Source organism: Cyprinodon tularosa, unplaced genomic scaffold (genome assembly GCF_016077235.1).
Source record: "Cyprinodon tularosa strain WSP-4 unplaced genomic scaffold, ASM1607723v1 ctg29, whole genome shotgun sequence".
Classification (NCBI taxonomy): Eukaryota; Metazoa; Chordata; class Actinopteri; order Cyprinodontiformes; family Cyprinodontidae; genus Cyprinodon; species Cyprinodon tularosa.
Genome location: NW_024038996.1, coordinates 429777 through 450733, shown reverse-complemented (window position 1 = coordinate 450733; position 20957 = coordinate 429777). Strand labels below are relative to the sequence as shown.

Below are 20957 nucleotides of genomic sequence, written 5' to 3'. Positions count from 1 at the left end.
AGGGGAGATCACAGAGATCAGCTCAGGGACCATGAGAAAAGAGGATGCGGCTTGGATTATGCTGGAATGGGACTCACGCTTGAGGGGGCTCTTGTCAATCCTTGAATCCAGTCTGTATGGGTTTATCCAGAGAAGACGGAACTCATTGGAGAGCGGACAGGTAGACATACTGTACGTTGGACCCGGAGGAGTAATGGGAACTTGAACAGATCATGTGGAGGTTTTCCCCTGCTCAGTGTGTACTCAGTAAATCCAGGTTAGACTCAGCTAATCTCAGCTTTGCTAGAGTATCCAAAACTGGCAAACACTCTGGTGTCGAGCAGCCCACTGCTCAAGTACTCCTCCAGTAATGAGCCAACGAGCCGCAGGTGTGCAGGGAGGACCAACAAGGACAGGGCACCTCTGTCATTCCAAGGGGCTGTGGAAAGGATGCTTTTCTTCATCGTAGCATCTTTTTACTTGAAGATCGTAGCATATAGCTTATAATGATCATAGTCTCTAATACTATGTTCAGACCAAATGTGCTTAAAACAGCAAAAGCAGATGGTTGACATGCAAAGTTAATGGTTGACGTGCATTACGGCGCATCAAAATGTCATGCAGCGTGTTTCAAGCAGTTGGAGCAGCACATCTTGATGCATCTAAGCAGCTGAAGCATCTGAAGCAGCACCTCATGAGCTTCTGAGCATCTGAGGGGCGTGAAGCGCTCGATTTGGAAAACAATTTAACTTGTGTTTTGTATACACTCTGTGTATGCAAATAAATTTTGACAGTTTTTTTTTTCTTTTCTTTGATGAGAACTTGTCAACCCCCATATTGGCTAGCAAAGTTAAGTAAGGTTCTACCAGATGATCTCCTGGTGTATGTAAGTACAGGACTAAGTACAATTCCTACTCTTGCTGTTACAAAAACCAATGAGCCAATGACAGTACAGCATTAGTGATCCTTGATATGCTTGACGAAGATATCGTTAAGAGCATCCACAGAGAACAATGTTACCAAATCAAGAGGAGATGGGCAGTCAAAATGCAGCAACGCAAAAAGAAATCAGTCAACTCAAAAGCTGGTCATCATATAGGAATTCTGCAGAATTAAAAACAGATTTGCATACCCAATGCCTTGAAAACTGCTTCCAAGCCTTTGCTGCCCAACTGAAGTGGTACACCAAAGAGATGGAACCCAGACAAATTAACAGACTGCTCTCCACTGAACACATTAGGTATAATCCCAATGGCAAGGTAATAACACACATGAGCCAACCCACCCAGGCTGGATACTCAACAATACTGGAAAGATATACAGGGGAAAGAAGCATCACATAACAATGATGCAAAGTGGCTAAAATACTTATCAATCTAACAGTCTCAGACTGCATAACCAAAAAGAAACAAACCTGTGCACTGCATGGGTTGATTATAAGAAAGCATATGGCTCTATACCACACACACAGATCTGTAGAAGATAAACAGCACTCTAGAGCTTTCAATGCAAACTCAGTTGGACAGTGAAAAAACTATGTTATGGCCTTGTATTTCTTTGAGTTTTCAGTCTCATGTTGATTCATGTTTTTTTCTGTTTTCTAATTTTATCTGTTTAATTCCTAGTTTGTTGAGTTTGTGTGTTTTGTTGTATCTGGATGTATATGAGTTCTTAGTAGTGATGGGTAGGGCAACACCGATGCGTCGGCGCATGTGTCTGTCTCATAGAGCGAAACCTGTGTCGACGTGTGTATCGCTACGGAAAAGTCACGTGACCGAAACAGTTCCTGTATTGGTCACGTGACCGATGTTTCGAACTGATTGACAAGCCTTTATAAGGATGCGCATCTGCCAACGAGATGCATCTGCCAAAACAATCTTGCGTGTTTTGCGAATATAAAATTCATCAAAAATTATGGAGCTTCCTCAAGCAAAAAGAAAGGTTTCTGCCGTGTGGGACCACTTTGATGTCATTTCGGAAAATAAGGTATTTGTTTTAATTTCCTTGTTTCATCCTGTTCCTCTCAGAGTTTCCACTTGATTCATGTACTAAAATACTATTTTTTTTTTTTAAGATGACCTTTGGGAACATTTTGATCTCGAAGTGGGGAGGCAGACCAAAAGTGCCACAGCTGATGCCATCCTTGAGGTGCAGAGATACATGGCAGAGGGCAATATTGCGAGGTCCCAGGATCCTCTTGTATATTGGAAAAACTAAAGGACGGTTTATCCAAACCTCTTCCGCCTCGCCTTAAAATTTTTGTGCACTCCAGCTTCATCTGTGCCGTGTGACCGGGTGTTTTCCACAGCTGGAGAACTAATATCAAAAAAGCGCAACAGACTGAATTTCAAAACTTATTTTTTTTAATAAAAATTTGTAAAAAAAAAATACCAGTGAACAAGCATCTTCATTTACTACATGTTTACTTAGACTTAGACTTAGACTTCACTTTATTAATCCCTTGGGATTACTCCCTTCGGGAAATTGTATTTCCAGTAGCAGGAAAAATTGCACATACAAGAAAATAGAGGATGTTTAGACACAGTATATACAATAGAAAAATAAAATCAATTAAATAAGGTGTAGGAAGATGTATTGGGGGATGAGGATAGACAAATAAATACAGATTAGAGATTATTAAATTATGATGCAGGTTCTCATTATTCATTGACTGTTTCTAAAATATCAAATATGTTTTAATAATAATACAATGCATCATACAATGAATTGCATCATATTAGTGTATATAATAGGTCATCAAATCAGTGTCGGTTAACTCTGTCAACTAGGTTGCCTGTAGGGATTTTTAATGTCCAGCAGGTGTCAGTATTCAGTGACACAGTATCGACACAGTATCAATACAGTTTGGTAATGTGTCGAAACGTTTCATGACGCCTCATCAACCCATCACTAGTTCTTAGCCTTTTCTCTGTTGCCCTCTTTTATTGGTTTCCTTTTCCCTAGCTCTTTTCCTAGAAGCCTCAGTTCACACCTGCTCCCAATCAGCTCGTTATTCCTCACTTTGTGCAGTCACACTAAGCCTGGTTCTGCTGGAGGTTTCTTTGTGTTAAAAAGGGAGTTTTTTCCTCTCCACTTTCACTGCATAGATAGTGTGACAGATTTCTGCAGAGTTAACGACACAATGCAAGCCATTGTTGTCATCACATGCTCATCCATTAACATTTAGCCATATTCTTAGAAAGGAGCTGCTTTGCCCAAAGTGGAATGGATGCTGACTCTCTGGATAAGGCTAGGTTTCCCCCCCAAAACCCACAAATTATCAATGTAGCTAACATCATTTTCAGATCGCCACCATAATAGAAACTAACAGTGATCAAATGACAGCATGCAGCTAAACGTGTCTGCACTGGTTAAATCCAAGGTGGAACAAGGGAAATCACAGAATCCACCATTCTTCTGTCAAACTTAAACACCAAAGCAATATTAAATTTACTGAACTTCAAAATCATTGAAAAGATGTGTTTACATTTTTGCAAGGCAATGTCCTCAAAATGAGAGACATGTATTTATGTTTGCTCCACTTAGTTAAAGATTAAGATTGTGAATTTGGTAAAGGCAGGGAGTCTCCCTTTGGTTCTTAACCTCCCAGCCTTTTAAGCTGATAAAATTAAATAAGACATAGTCCAGTGAGCACTCAGTCAACCTTTTACAATTATAAATGAAGACAGCATATTTTGTGATAATTCAATACACTTTATAACATCTAAACATTACAAGATAGACTGTATTATCAAATAATATCTTCATAAAAACTCCATTAGAAAGGGGTCAGTGACTACCTTGTCGGCTGCCAATGCTCCATTTACAAAATAATGAACTGCTAACAACAAGACAGACACAAATTGCATGATATATGAGACCTACAGGCAGCAGAGGCCTAATTGATAGTCAGATAATGAATAAGTCAGGACACAAGAAACACTAATCAATTAATGCTGTTCACAAGACTGAGCGCACACACAGGTCTGCCAGTAAAAGAGAGTGCTATGTGTTGTCCTAGAGTAAAAAAAAATGAACGACTGATGAAATTAATTAGTTACAATGACAAGATTTTGTATGTCCGAAGCTGTGTTAATATATGCTCTTGTTCTGGGTGGTTGCACTCTGGTGAATATCTCCTGCTTTCCTCCACAAGTCATACTTAACTCTGCTGTTAAGGATCAAATTTATAGATTATTGATTGTGATACGCAATCAATTTAACTTGCCTTCTGGGAAGTTTGCTACTGGTTACACCTGCAGCAGCAATATCCAAAAAAAAACATTAGTTTTTCCTTAATTATATCTATATCTATCCATCTACTTATCTATGTAATTTTTTGGAAAGGATTCAAACATAGATCAAGTCAGTTATTGTTTGTCTTTTCTTTAAATAGATCACTTATAGGCAGTTGTGCTTTTTAGGGTTTGTCACCAGAGGACCAATAAAAATAGCATTTCTATCTATTCATCCATCTATGCATAAGGTAATATGCTACAGAAGACAAAACTACTAATTAGCATGTCTTAAGCTCAATTTGCTTCACATGAAAAGTCAAAACTTTGTAGAGGTACTGCAAAAAAAAAAAATTCTGGAAATATAAGGAGTATTTGAATTTTTTTGCATACTATTCCAAATAAAAACATCAGGGTCACGTGGACCTGTTTAGGTGGGAGTCCAAACATTAAGTAATCAATGAAATAAGAGGATTTAAGGATGTGAACTGTTTGGAGAATTTTCCTTTCATATCAATAGCTTTTATTTTTCTCTTTTTGTAGCTTTGTTCTTGGAAATCTCAATCACTTGATTAAAATTACCTACAAGTAGTCACTATAAATGAAGGTCATATCAAGGTCATTTATAATGAAACTTTAAATAAGCCAGTGGCAAGAAAAAAACAGTTCATATTCCATATATGTTAATTTAGGTACTAGATGTCATCTTTTCCTATCTCATTCTAGTAAAAACTGAGGAAAACCTGTAATTTAACTGATTACTTAGATGGAAGCAGATATATGGACTCATTATGTTTGGTCTTAAAAAAAAACTCTGTCTCCTCTCACATATTAATAAGGGTTGTTGAGGATTGGATTCATTGTTGTCAATGAGGGTGGAATAAGCAAGCAAGCCACCATTGCCAGGACCATGACAATTGTTACAGGTAAAAAAAAAAAAAGAAATAGCTTGTGACATTCATAAAGTTTTGATGTTAAGCACAGCGCCTGCAGATTTTGGTCTGTTGGTCAGTGCTTTAAAGAAAATTGATTCAGAGAGTTTCAAAAGCTAATGTGTCCTTTGTTATGCAACTTTTCAGGTTTGATTAGGAATTTATTAATAACTATAGCTGGAGATATTATTTAATAATTTTTCTGTTCCAATCAAGGGTAACCAATAATAAGAGTTTTGTCTTAATAACTATAACTGACAATTTTCTCAATTACCAGGTGTTTTTAACTGACTTACCTGTGAGGCTAGATATCTGTATTGGCTTTTAAAACCCAATATGTCTTCACCAATAGTAAATATCAATTACTTTTAATATAATTTCAACCACAGTAATTATTCATCAATCACAAGGGAAATATTATCTTTCTCTATTCAAGTTTTTAACTTAAAAGAAACGTTTTTTTAAGTTAATCTAAGGTACGAACCTTTGCGGTTTGAGACAGCAGGTTAGCGACCACATCTTTCTGGAAGTGGATGTTCCCAATTGAGTGCAATTGAGTGGTTTCTGCACAGCGAGTCCAAGATGCAGGTGTATCTGAGGTCAGAAGACAGGCAGGAGATCAGAACCAAGCAGCTGAATGTAAAATAGGCAAAAAAATTCATAGGGCAAAGTCAAAGTTGATGTTGGAAACGTGGTCAGATGTAAGAGCCAGGAAGTCAGAGATACGGTGATGCGCCGAAAGAGGTTTCAAGACTGAGTCATGTAACAGTTCCAGGTTCTATACACAATTGGGTTCATAGGTTGGACAAGGGCAGGTAGACTCAGCGGTCTGGAAATGGTCCCAGTCGTTACACAAGCAGGCAGAGATCAGGCGGGAGTCAGAAGACAGATCAGGCAAACCGATCCCACCTGGAAAAGGCAGACTCAGAGGTCGAGAGGCAGAATGGATCAGGATCAGGTGGTCAGAACACATGTACCTAGAGTAAGTCTCACCACACCACTCGAAATAATCTGGCACTGATGACTGGTTTGAAGGCTGGCGAAATAGAGACTGATGCAGATGGATCAGATAAGCGGGTAAAGAGAACTGGGCAGAGCTAAGCAGGTGTGTGAAGAGTGATGAGAGCAGGCATCAGTGCCAAAATCATGACATAAAAAATTCTCACAGATTATCATAGTTTAGCTAGGGTATATTTCGTAAGTAATATTAATAATTATAATAGCAAGACAAAAAGATGCTCCAGTTCGTATTCACCTTTGACATACTAATCAGTTCATGTAGAGATGGATGCATCTGACACCGCAGTTGGCGCAATACTACCTGAGAGATCCCGGCAAACAACAAACTTCTCCCATGTGCCTTTGTTTGTAAGATCACCCCCACTGAGAAAAATGATTACAGTGGGGATCATGAATTTTTAGCTATCAAGCTCGCCCTTGAAGAGTGAAGGCACTTTCTTGACAGTACTGAGCTCCCAGCCATTATTTGGACCGCTTATAAAAACATTGCCTACCTTCAAACCACTAAAACAAAGGTCCCCTCCTAGCGAATCCGGACCCAACCTGATTTAAAACATATAAAAAATACTGTCCAACGACAGAGTCTAACTTCACTTGCACTGCTTCTCCTGTTAATATGGTAAAGCCATCACGAGCGTCCGGGACCAGGCTGCTGCAAGTGATACAAATTAGCCAATGAGCTGCGTCAGTCTGGGTTGCTGCTGCTAGCTACTTTTAGACACAGCAGGCAAACCTGTGGCAAGCCGGGCGATTAGAAAGAAAGAGAAGATGATGAGGAAAAGAGAGCAGAGAACATGTGGACTGCTTGAAGAAGAGCAGTGAACTGGTGAAAGAAAAGGGAAACGGCGGGCTCAGAGATGACCTTACACATTTTGAGTATGTTTGGCTCAACCTACTGCTGTGAAGCAGGATTCCCCGCCATAAACATAATCAAAAATAGATATGGATCCAGGCTCAAAATGAGCTCATTGACATGTGCTTGAGAATGGCTTTGTCAAACCTAAGTTTAAAGCCTTTCAGGGCAGCCTAAAGCCCACTGTCATGTTCGGATTAAGGTGTCTAACCCACATGCAGAACACTCGGAGGCAGAAGAAAAATTCAAAGATTTATTTACAATAAATGTACAAAGTTTGATCAGATCCAGGAGGGGACTTGACTGGTCACGAGGGGGTTCAATAAATGTACACAGTTTGATCATATCCAAGAGGGGGCTTGACTGGTCACGAGTGGGTTCACTGCTGAGGAGGACAGTCAGATTAGTGGAGGTCCAGGTGTTTTACAGGTTGAGAGTGTTCAGGTCAGTACCTGTTCAGGAATGGAGCAGAGCTGCAGAGGGGGGGAACCTTGAGGGTCCAGAGGTTGTCGGCAGGCTGAGGGCAGCGGCGGAGGCAGAGCTTACAGAGTGCAGGCAGATCACAGATTGAGTTTCCTTCCAGTAATCTTCTGAGAGCAGGCAGGCAGATACTTGACAGAGACAGCTCTCCAGAGTTCTACTGAGAACGAGCAGACAGATCACCGGCAGAGAAACTCTCCAGAGTTTCAGGTATTCAGGCAGGATCAACCTGGGAAGCAGAGAGGAGAAAACAGGATCAGGTTTGGTTCACCAAAGTCAGAGATCACAGACAGGCAGGTTGGCTCAGGCTTGCTAACCATTACTGGCAAACACTCTGGCACTGGAGTGAAGCCCTCCGCCTCCTTAAGTACAGATCTCCTGATGAGCAGATGGGAGACAGGTGGTGTGGTCGGCTCAGGCTCCAGGAGATCTTGTACGCCCTCTGGTGGAGAAAGTGGACAAACCTCCAGATCCCAGCACCCACTTCTCTCATTAGGCCATAAAAAGAAAGAAAAATAACAATAATAACTGTTAATTCAGGTGTTTTGTAAAATATGTGAATCAGGAAATTGTCTATATACCAAACTGAACGATTGGACTCTCTACTTCAAAAAACACTTTAGGTTTTAAAATGGAAAAATTTTATGTTTTTATATTGTCATGATCGGTTTAGAGATAAACCCACATGCAGAACACCACTGGAGACTTGGTAAAAGATTTAACAGAGTTTATTAAAGTTTCACACAAATGACAAGAACAAGATTCAGGTTCTGGTCCGGGCAGGATTCTATGGCGTCTGCAGAGACGGATAGTTGGTTAGCTTGGTATGCAGATGAGTTAAATGGGTATTCAGATATTTCAGTGGATACCTTGAAGAGGTCCAGGCTAGTTCTGAGAGAGGGAACCGGTTGGGTCCAGAGCCTGTTGGTTCAGCAGAGTGCTTAGGCAGCAGCAGCGTCTAGCTTCTGAACTCCAGTGAAAAGACCTTGGTTGGAGTGATTAGCTCTTTCCTAAGAGCAGCTCGTGGATTCAAGAGTGAGGACTTCAGGTTTGGCTCTCTAGGGCAGGCAGGCAGGTTACAGGTTAAGCTCATCCAGAGCTTCTCTCAAGAGACTGGTTTCCTAGGAGCAAGAAGACAGAGGCAATTAGAATTAGGTTTCTCTAAGAAGATAACGATTAGTAAATTCAGAGGCTCAGGTTCGCTAACCAAACTTGGCTGACACTGCAGCGTCGAAGGAAGGTCTGGCAGCTGCTTATAAAGGCCGGTCTCCTAATGAGCTGATGAACGTCAGCTGTGCTGGAGGGCTCCAGCCCAGGAGGATCCACAGCGCACTCTGCTGGAGAAGGTGGAGAATCTCCAGATCCCAACATATATATGTATTTTTTTTTATTTAAAAATGTAATGTATAACATGGATGCATAAACACCGGCATTTTATTTTAGGTTTAAATTATGTTTAAAGTAACAGATTATATTTAAAAAATGTCTCTAGACCTTTACTGGTTGTTTATTTTCTTTATTCGGACCTCGCTGATTTTTTTATTGGTTACCCCTACACTAATCGATTGAATCCCCACCAATAAAGACGGTCCTTGTTTTTCCCTCATTACAATTTGACCATCAACTACCATCCTCGTTCAAACAATATTTAACCTGATCGTATCTCCAGATAGTTTTTTTCATAGTACTTCCCTTAGATTCACTCTCCACTTTTCTGCCTGCATACTGTGTTACTTGCTCCATCACTCTGAAGCTTTTTTTTATTGAATTGAATTGACTAAAAATGTATTTCAGACAATTTCAGACAAACATTTTGACAAACAACAATAAATGAATCAACCAAATATACAAAAGAGACAAGTTAACATCAACCAAACAAAAAACCAATTTCCACACTAAATTAGCCTGAACATAAATAAAAATAAAACCCTCTCCCAAATAAATCTGTCGGTTTATACCGCCAGAGTAATGACTTTGATTTAGGTACATTGTCTTAAAAGGGGTTTGAAGAAGTAAAACCCACTATTCATATCCTCTCCCTCTGATTGTGCTTAAATTAACTTAAAATAGAGTAACCATCCTCCAAAACTTGTTTTTTTTTTTTTATATTCACACACACAAAAAATACATATACGGTATACATGTATACACAATTTAATACATACACATACACACATTCTATATATATATATATATATATATATATATATATATATATATATATATATATATATATATATATATATATATATATATATATATATATATATATATATATATATATTTATTTATATATATAAAACACTTTGAAAACACATCAGATCTCAATGGGGGGAAAAAAGATGCTGTTTATTTATACTGATCTGGACTGGGTGATGTGTTAGGAACAAAAGGATGCCCCAAATGAAAATGATCAACCTACAGAGGGCTGAATTCAAAGAGACCCCAAAAATTACAGTGAAAAAATGATGTGGCAGGCTAGTCCATTTTGCTGAAATTTCATTGCAGCAACTCAAAATGGTATTCATTAATTTGTTCCTAATGAGACGACGGATGGCGTCCTGGGGTATCTCCTCCCAGATCTGGACCAGGGCATCACTGAGCTCCTGGACAGTCTGAGGTGGAACCTGGTGGCGTCGGATGGATGGAAACATAATGTCCCAGAGGTTTTCTATTGGATTTAGGTGGGGGCCAATCAATCGTATCGATTCCTTCATCCTCCAGGAACTGGCTGTATACTCTCGCCACATGAGGCCACACATTGTTGTGCATCAGGAGGAACCCAGGACCCCCAGCATAGGGTCTGACAACAAATGCAAGGATTTCATCCCGATACCTAATGGCAGTCAGGGTGACGTTGTCTAGCCTGTATAGGTCTCGGCGTCCCTCCATGGATATACCTCCCCAGACCATCACTGACCCACCACCAAACCGGTCATGCTGAACGATGTTACAGGCAGCATAATGTTTTCCATGGCTTCTCCAGACCCTTTTACATCAGTCATATGTGCTCAGGGTGAACCTGCTCTCATCTGTGAAAAGCACAGGGCGCCATTGGCGGACTTGCCAATACCGGTGTTCTGTGGCAAATGCCAATCGAGCTCCAATATGGCGGGCTGTGAGCACAGGGCCCACTAGAGGACGTCGGGCCCTCAGGCCACCCTCCTGAAGTCTCTTTCTGATTGTTTGGTCATAGACATTCACACCAGCGGCCTATTGGAGGTGATTTTGTAGGGCTCTGGCAGTGCTCCTCCTGCTCCTCTTTGCACAAAGGAGCAGATACCGGTCCTGCTACCAGGGCATACCACAAACAATGTCCAAGCACGATGACTGGCAGTCACCCATTTGCACAAATTGTTGCCTGTTCCTTAAATAACTTGTCTTCCAGACAAGTACTGCTCCCTGGATGCCATAACGCTCCAAGTTTCTTAATTAATACTTTGTAATTTATTGTGACTGGCGACCTGTCCAGGGTGTACCCCGCCTCTCGCCCGTAGCCAGCGGGAGATAGGCACCAGCACCCCTCGTGACCACAATTGGGATTAAGCGTGTCAGAAAATGAATTGATGGATGATTTATTATGTCAAAAGCTTTTCTGAGATCAATAAATACACCAACTGAAGATTTCTTATTATCTAAGGCGCTGGTGACAATTCAATGATGGCCATTGATGTAGATCTTTGTGATCTAAATCCATACTGACTTTTGGAAAGCAACATATGTTTATTAATGAATGTATCCAATCTAGCCACAAACAACTTATCAAATTTTTGGAAAACTGTGGAAGTAGAGAAACAAGCCTGTAATTTGTGAAATGGTGTCTGTCCCCAGATTTGTAAAGAGGAATAACTTTGGCATTTTTCCCTTTTCTGGAAATTTACCCAACTGTAATGACAGATTACAGATGTAAGTCAGAGGTTGAATAATTTCCTCAATTACCTTCTTAATTACTGTCATATCAATGCCATCACAGTCAGTTGACCTCTTGTTATTACCTTTATTAACAATATCTATAGTTTCCCTTTCTCACACAGCAGTAAGAAACATTGAATAAGGATTTCTGCTGATTAATCTTTCATTCAGATCTCTATAGGATCTGGTAATTTTTCTGCCAGTTTGGATCCCACAATCAAATAATATATATTTTTTTTAAATTATGAACAACGTCATTAATGTCCCTTAAAATTTTTCTTGTTATTTACAAAAAAACTGAGGAAATTTCATTTTCCCTGAGTGTTTCTTGGAAAAATTATTTAATACATTCCAAATCCCTTTGGTAACATAGCCTCAATTTAATGTTGCTTTAATAGAACAGCTTTAAAGAGTTGAGGAAGTTCACCCCAGCGGAAAGGAGGGGTTTAATAGCTGGTGTGGTTGGGGCAGCAAAACTAGCAGCCTGTGAAACTGATGTTGAAAACTAACAATAGATGGCCTATTATTGTCTTCATACTTTAGTTCACAAGCAGCCTGGTCAACAACTAGCTAAATATAGACTTTTCGTGAGTATACAAGCTTCCTCAGTATCTCTCTGGAGTGAGCTACGTTGACTTTATTGGAATATGCATAACAAGCAAGCACAGTTTGCCTTTGGAAAAGACAGCAGTCTAAACCTTCATGCTCTGGTTCTGTTTTCTTCTTCTTTTCCTTCTCTTCTTTTGATTTTATTTTTATGCATTTTAGGCAGCATATCTATCACCTAATCTGGGTTCATGGACTTTACACTTGTTGCTGTCTGCAGGACTCATCAATTTTGCAACTCCAACAGGAAGTAGGGATGTCCAATATGTCAGCTAGACTGTTCATAAAGTTCTTACTCAGTTGATTTTTATCAAAATATTTGAAAAAAATTGAAGCACTAATTTAACTAATTTAAGGGCCCAATTCTTTCTAAGTAAAAACATCACTCAAAAAAAGTAATGGACATCCCTCACTTTCAGGACACTGGATAGTCAGGTACCCTTTTTCCCCCTACTATGCCCATGTAGTGAGGTATACCATATTTGACTTTTAATATGTTAATATTCTTAACAAGTCCCCCGCCTTAAGAAAAATATTTATTCTCCTTCTATTCCACAAAATAGTTTCACACAAATAAATGATAAAAAATTATGTTCTACAGGAAATGGGGAAAATAAAACCTTAGGAAGGTTATCTACTGTTCCATGTTTTCTTACTGTGGTCCACTGAAATAACAAAGGATCTTTTAACCCTTGCAGTAAATGATAGATTTAACTGACTTTGCTATTCTGAAATATTCTGTTTTTATTTATTTATTTTTTTTTTTAGATTGGTGCATGATTTGTTGCTTTTTGAATGCATTTTTAGCCTTCTTCCTTTTGTAAAGCAGATTTGATTAAAATTGTCTTTTCATTTAACATTTCAGGGAATAATCACAACTCGTTGAAGCCAGTGTATCTGCATGGAAAATATGTTTTGTATTTTTCTGGGTTTTCTGTGTTAAATTATGTAAAACCTTTTAGTGTTCATAAGAATTAAAAACTGTTGGGAAATAAATACATCCACACAGCTCCTGCCTTGATACTGTCAATCTCCCTCTGCCTGACTAAAAGTACACTAAAATGAAACAAATTTTGAAAAAACCCTAGAAATAAATTAAATTTTTTTTGCTCAAGATTGTTTTGAAGACTACATTAAAATGCTCTATTATAAGCTAAGTATGGAGACCCTAGACAAGCCAAAAGACTTTTGCATTGTACCAAAAGTAGATTCTTCTTTACATATAGCCACAAGTTTCTGACACCTTTATCAACAAAAGGTTGAATAACATTTGGAATTGCTTTTACATGGTTTTTCCAAAGTGAAGTAAACTAATAGCTATGTCCACCTAATTGCAAGCCACTATTACAACCCTCATCGTAATACAGACTTTTAAATTTGGCACCCATAAGACATGCCTAAATGCTGTTTCTCATTGTACATCTTTTGATTAAAAGTAAGTACACCAATGATCCAAATATAACTGGTATCTAAACATGTTATTTCAAACCTCTATAAACATGTAGCTCAATTAACATATAAATAGCTCTGCTGGTACAAAATCGCTCTTCATAATCCCTATATATATGTCATGTTAAATTTTTTTTGACTGCTCACAAATCAAAGAAAGGTACGGCATGATCCCATCCTCACCAATGTCTGTTGATCTTCCAACATTCAGCTAGGGTCACAGATGATTAAAGCTGCGGCAGGTGGACTCCACTTTGAAATCATCAATAGACTCCTGGGAGCAGAATGAAACAGCAAACCCTCTATTTCCATCAGCTCCGAGGTCTGTATGGCACAGAGAGATAGGATATGCAGAGGGTGAGAGGGCAGACTCCAACTTTGGGTCCTTGTCATCCACTGTAGTGTTCAGCTAGAAAAAAAATGGTTAAAGTGTAATGGAGTTATAGAGGGATTCCTTTTGCATTTAAAGGTAGATCCTTTTGTCCATTAACATTCTGGTCAGAAGTTTGCATACAGTCATCACTGACAATTAATTTGGCAACTTTTAAAATTCATATAAACTGTTCAATTTATACAGTAGGGTTGAATGATTATAGACAATTTATATGGCTGCTATATTATTTGTTGTTATTTTAACGAGGCATGTTCATAGAAATTATAGAATTACTCAAAAAATATTGGACCTGTTTTGTTTTGTGCATGCCTGATGGATACTCTAAAATGACTCTCACCACTGGCTAGAGAGAACAAGAATAATCCAGCCCTGATGACTGGATGCAAGCAACTTAAATAGAGGCAGGAGCAGGTGGATCAGATGAGCAGTGAGCAGAGAGTTTGACAGGTGAATGAAATTATTAATTAAGCAAGATCATGACAAGTACTAAAGTGATTTTGAAACAAATACAGTTTGATAAGTATAAGTGGAGCCAAAACCTTTACACTCTGGAAAATATAATTGATAATGCAACCTTAAAGATATCAAAACTAATGTGCCATTTGCCCATGTATCTATCTGGCTATTGTTGCAGGAAATTTGGAAAGTAGATGTATTTGTTACTTTTAGTATATGACTTAATAACAGTTTTAACTCCCTTCCCTCAGCAGCTCAGTTATACTTGTACTGTGCAAGTATGAAATCCTTTCCAGACTGCAAAACAAATTAACCTACGGGTATCAAGTAAGTTCTTTGAAACCTTGTACTCAACTGCTTTGTCTCAAGGAGATGCCAATGGTGTAGGGTAGTGCAGGACCCAGACAGGGATGAAACTCTGTCTAAGGTTTAAAGTCTTGTTTTTGCAGCCAGTGTTCTTGCATAAAGTTATAGCAAGGCTCATCCAAGCTATTCTGAAGGTTGTCAGACACCTGAAAGTCCTTAGAATTATTGTTATGTGACACATCTTGTAAACAAGTATGGTAAAGGAAAACTTTTCACCCTGTCTGCAGAAGAACATCCTGCAGGGCAACATAAATTAACTTCATTTTTTTTATTCAAGAAGATTTTCTGCTACACTATTTCAGACTTTGATCTTTTCATGCAGTGAAAAGGTGGTGATCTTATGTCATAGAAGTCAGAGTGATGGTTAAAACTGGTCCATAAAGGAAGGCCCTGACATTCCTCTGCTCAACCATACTCTCCAGCTTCCTCAGGACATATGGAATATAATGAACATGACTATATTTATGACTATTGCTTTTAGGCCTTGTGGCGGTAGTGTGACTCCAGATCACCAAGGTTCAAATCACCTTGGTGTCATTGCTATTTGGGGGAGTGGTGGCCTAGTGGTTAGAGCATTGCACAGTGGCAACCCACTGCTCCCCAAAAAATGGCATGGATTAATGCAGAGAGTGAACAATATAGGGGTTTACAGATTCTGTTGACTTACTTTGATTAGATACTGTAGCTCTGAACCGTGCCCCATCAGGAAAATGAAGCCCCTGAAACCATCTCAGCCCAGACTCAGCGCCATGACCAAAGTGAAGTTTACCGAGTTAACAAGTCAGTATATCAAGAGCGTTGGTCAAGCCATTAGGTTCAATTGAAAAAAGTTACTTTTTTTTCCTGCACAACAGCAATTGTGCACAAACGACCAAGCATAATAAAACAATTAATTCAGAAGTTAATTCACCAAAAAATACAAGAGGATTTAAAAAAAAAAAAAATTAAACAATAATGAATAAAGTTTAAAATTACTATTAAATTCAATGTAAAAACAAATAACAGTTTTACACTTTATTATTTGATTAATGAACAATTTTATAAATTCTCCTCAAGAGACTGTAACGCTTTTAGGCTTAATGAAGCTGTCCGTGGTGCTGAAGTCAAAGGATAAGCTTGAATGCATTTTCTTTGTTATTCCCTTTTTACAAAACACTTGGTGTTATTATAAAACATTCTGTTCACCTAAGTGCGAATCCACACTCATTAGAGTCGCAAAAATGAAAACTTTTAGGAAATAAAAGGGGGAGGCTTTTTCTACTAAGCAGCCTTACAGTTAGGAAGTGTGTGCTGCATCACCAAAGAGTGAAATACGGATCTCTTCAGTTCCTGAGATGACCTTCAGCTGGGCGCGGCTGCTCTTATCGTGTGGCAATCTGCAGCAGTTTGGCATTACAGCACAATTAAAATGCGTATTCCAAGCGAGTTGTCAGCATGGCTGTTCGCCGCACTGTTAGGCACCCTGTAGTGGGTGACATCTGTGACTCCGCGCCAAGGGAGCCCGGTAGGCGCGTCTACTTGTTCTTTCTTTCAGCGCTGCTTCCAAAACAAAAACCTTACAGCGAATAATTACTCCACTCATTCAGGACAATATTTTTTCACTCGCTCTTCATACGATTTTTTTTTTTCAACTTCAATCCGTATATTCTCACATGCAAGGTAAGATCTTTTTTTCTTTTCTTTTTTTTTCTCCGAGTTGCTTGTTATGGAAGGCATCTGGTTCTAAGGCAAAGAAATGAATGTTTGTAATCTAAAAGGAACGGATGAATCTGATTTTACTCTTCAGGTAGATTTGAAATTCTTTATTATTTTTTTCTTAACACACTTCTCAATCGTTTTTGGAAATGTACACATTGCATTTCAAGTTTAAGACGCTCACATTATTCTGGATATAGCTTCACACTGTATTTATTTATTTTCAATAAATATATATTTGCAAAATAAACCAGACTCGGTTACAGGTTACTCATAGGTCAGAAACCCACGATAACACCCTATTTATAACAATGAGTCATAAACTGCTATGTGCTGACCAGCTCATAGTGCTAGACTGTTTCGACTTGTCTGAGTTGCTAGAGTTGTACTCCCCTGCATGGGGATTCACACTATTTATAGTAATAATCACACATGGAATTCTACCTTTGCAGTTAATTATGTTTGCAAGACCTATATGCTTCACATACCTAATGCAATTTGAATCCAATACTGCTATTAAAAACACATAACAGGTCAAGCTAAAGATAATTGTCAAAAAAAGTTTCATATTTTACGCGAGGAATGCTCTTAACTTATTTTGCACAGACATTAAAACCAAACGCAATATTCTTTTGGAAAACCAGCTGAAGTTAAGGATAGATTATGTTAGCGCTATTATCTTTAGGACCCGGCGGAGCTTTCGTGTTAAACTTGACATAGTGGCTCCATTTCAAGGAGACGTTATCTCCATACTCCTGTCTCTTCTGTTCACAACTAGCCTTGGCTGAGAAATCATATGTTCCAATCGTCGCTCTCTGTAGGGATGGACTCATATAAACCTGCTCTGTAAAGTCTTGTGTAGATGAGAGTGGATGTTTGGTTAAATGTGAACGAGAGAAAAGATCCGGTGATCGAAAAAGAAAAAGGCTGCGCTTAGTTAGTGAGACAGAAAAGTTGAGAGTCAGTTGGAGCAAATTGTCTCCGAAGGTCTCCGTGCGTATTTACATGGCATGCGCAAAACTTGCCTTTTTGCACGGGGTAATTTTGCCCCTTTAGAGAGACATAGACCCTATAGAAAATACTCAGAAATTTGAATGAGAATTCACATGAAAATGCTTTAAAAGGTTTAGAACTATCAGCTTTTCCCGAGTGCGCAATTAATTGTGAGCATGTTTTGTTCGCTTTTGGATTTTGAGGCTAATAAGGCACCAGATGGATGTGATTGGTTTTAATTTAGAGTAATTTTATGGGTTGCTTTTTAAATAGCTTAATCATTATGTTGTAGTTGAAGTTGCAGTTGTGATATGCTTTAAAAAATCTCCTGAAATAAGTGTATTGATCTATTCTTTAAAAGATTATCACCATTACTGTCCAAGTTTGCTAAAGTATTATGCACCTACTAAGTGATACTTTTGTTTAAAAAATTATATTATAAAACCTGTTGCACAAATGCTTGTAAAGATATAATGGTGATCAGCCATCTAGTTCAAATGACCTTAATTGAAGGTCCCCGAAAATCTATGATAATGTTTGGTAATGGCGTTCACTGAGCATTCCCTCTTCATGATTATTTTTTCTTGTTTTTTTTTTTTTGTTTGTTTTTTTTCCTTTTAAACCTAGCCTCTGCACAACAAGGGGCATAAAACAACTCAAGATGCAGCCAGGTTGACCCAACATTTATCTATTAATCATTACATTATTTTAGATAAAATGTTATGGCCAATCTAGAAACATGCCTTTTAAAAATTTGACTGACTTTGTGATTGCTATTCTTGACAACCAGTGGAGCCCCCAAGGAGGAACAAGAGCACCCCATAAATATGTCAGTTTTGAAAATAAATAAATAGACCATTTGTTTGGTTATCGCATGCTAATTTGAAATGCTCATCATAGTTTTCATAAATTACAAATCATTTACCATCACTTATTTATTACATAAAGAGTTAGTGTTGCATGCACAATAAAATATATCAGTATTAAATATTTGCATTGTATTCAGTCTAAGAAAGGGAAGAATATTCTTTTGTGGAACATTATTTGTCTTATTTAACTATTTTATCATTTACATTCCCAAATGACAATTTTAAACATATTTATTTCTTCAATGTAAAGTGCATTACAAATAAAACATAATATTATTATTATTATTATAACTATTATTATATGTATAACATTTTAGAAAGGAAGCGACAAGCTTCAAAAAAGCATTCACTGAATTGCATATTTATTATTCCGCTGTACACATTATAATAATTTTTAATGCAAAGCAATTAAAAAGTCCACCACTAACTGCCTGTTCAAGCCTCCCCCTGAATGTGACCCTCCACCCCCCACTGATGCCAATATGCTCTGTGTTTATTTTGTATATTAGACAACTAGAAGAAAAAAGTTGAATTATACATGGTGGTATATTACATAGCTGAGCTGAGTTTGGCTGTGGCTGCAGGACCATCACACTGTCCCCACTTCACTCACACCACCTTAGGAAAATTGAGTATCTTTTGCAGGATATTGCTGGAGGAAACATCCTCTCTTCAAATAACAGCCTAATGTGACATGCGTTGTTGGTGAATTTAAAGGTGGGGCACCAAAAGTGCTTTTTTTTCTGCATGGAGTTGAGTGCAGTAGTCTGCTCGCATTTTGGGGGAAAGCACACAGAAAAACAGTTAGGTGACAAAAACAAGTACTGATGAGATCTTGAATGAAGGACTTATAAAGAAGTGAGGAAAATAAGAAAAACATGTTCCCACACAGACCTGCTTCTGCTTGCCAGTGGATCCCACTGTGACTCATATTGAGAGGTTGGCTTTTGGCTCGGAGGATGTTAGGAGAACTTATCCATTTATTGTTGCTCTCATCACCCAAAGCAAACAACAACATTAGTCTGCCTACGTCTGCAGATCAGGATCTATGCTTCAAAGTCAATGCAATCAATAAACAGAATATAAATTAACTGTGAGTGTGTACCCTGATTTTGGCCATCAGAATTCATTTAATTTTTCTTATTTCACTGTCAAACTGAGATGTCGTTTACAGTTTTCCCCAAAGTGAGATAATTTCTTGGTTATCATTTTGTTTTGTTTTTTTGGTTTCTTTGCTAATGGTTGATTAAGGCCCAAGGTTTGAATTGAGTTTATTGTTAAGAGTTAGTTATAGTCATGTTTAGGGTTTTGTCAGGTTTAAGACATAAAAAGTGTTGAAAATGATAGAAAACCACTGGGAGTCATTACATGTTCCTCAGTACATTTAGAAAGAAGGGAGTGTGGTTGTATGCGTGTGAGTATATGTCTGAGTACATGCATGCACACATTACAAAATTCTTACCAGATGGAAAGTCGTCAGGCTCTTTAATTTACGTGTTTATTATTTTTTTGTATGTCTTTTTCTTTTAAACTATTGTAGGTAGTGTCACGTACTGAGCTATATCTTGTCTTTTACGCTGACCCCTATAAAGAGTCCAACAAAGATCAGAAAGCAATGTCAGGGGCCAAAGCATTACTTAAGCAGGATTACTATGAAATGAATAAAACCCACCCAGTATGATTTTAAAGAGTCTTGCAAAGAGAGCTTGGAACCATTACAAGCCACGGGGCATGGCAGGCTGTCTCCTGACTTTTAAAACACTTTGCTATGCTTGAGCTGCCCAGGGGACAGGATGCAAGCAGACACAAGGGGGTGTTTCAGGGTTTAAGAAAAAGTAAAGGGAAAGAGACTAAGGGAAGGGTGGGCAAGGGATTGAGGTGAAATGGCTCTTCCTCTCTGCATATGGAGAGGTGCTTAAATATTTATTACTTTTAATATAGAATCTGACCTTGTATTATTCCCAGTGAAATCATGGCCTCCGCTTGCTATCCCCTGCATTTTGAGTAGTGTCACTGAGGCAGACATGTGAGGAAAAAATGGAAAATGGATGTTAAAAAAATGTTAGCTAATATCTCTCTCTAATAACAAGGCCTTTAGTTAGTTGTGTTGTGTTTCCAAAATAAATGTAACTTTATCACACTCAACCTCCAGATTTTTCTGTATTTTAAGATAATGTGGGTTTAATATGTGTTATATTTTAGATATTTTTTAACACCCCTGATTTTGTGAAAGTAGAAGGTAAAGATTTTATTATCCCAACTTCCTATGCTGAAGCTACATGTTAGGGTTAGGTTGCCCTGGTTGCATAAATGTTCTGTGTTGAATAAGATAAAATGGCTGACCCCACTACTGACAGCTAATGCCTATTTTGATGCAGAGCATCAAGTAAGAATTTCACACACAAAAAACTTACAATATTTTCCTCAAAAAGAGTGATCTTTTGAGCCATTTAATTCCCTTTTAACAGATGGACCAAATGTCATTTGTAAACAGTTTTAAACTGAGTTTAACTTTACTCAGAAAAAAAGTCTTGTACTTATATCAAGTGCATGAATAGTCCTAAACAAGTGTTTGGATTATGCTTAGTGTAAAGACAGAAGTTCCTCAAAGATGTGAAAGAAGGTACTCTGGTCGAAGCAACAAAACTACAGTTGTGGGAAACATGCAACATGCTCTGTGGTGAATGAAAATAACACGGTACATAATTACAAAACACA

General features: G+C 38.2%; 1 protein-coding gene and 1 long non-coding RNA gene across 3 annotated transcripts in view; both read left to right on the top strand.

Moving 5' to 3' along the window:
• Positions 1–1812: 1812 nt before the first annotated feature.
• On the top strand, positions 1813–2181 carry LOC119787168. The gene is made up of 2 exons (XR_005281299.1): positions 1813–1965; positions 2054–2181. It is a non-coding gene; the product is annotated as an uncharacterized LOC119787168 (long non-coding RNA).
• A 13806-nt stretch (positions 2182–15987) lies between these two features.
• LOC119787176 (netrin-G1-like) overlaps positions 15988–20957 on the top strand; it is an 88330-nt gene continuing 83360 nt past the window's right edge. For both annotated transcript variants that reach the window (XM_038290833.1, XM_038290832.1), the window contains exon 1: positions 15988–16341. The gene's annotated coding sequence lies outside the window, so the exon portion shown is untranslated. The remainder of the gene's footprint in view (positions 16342–20957) is intronic.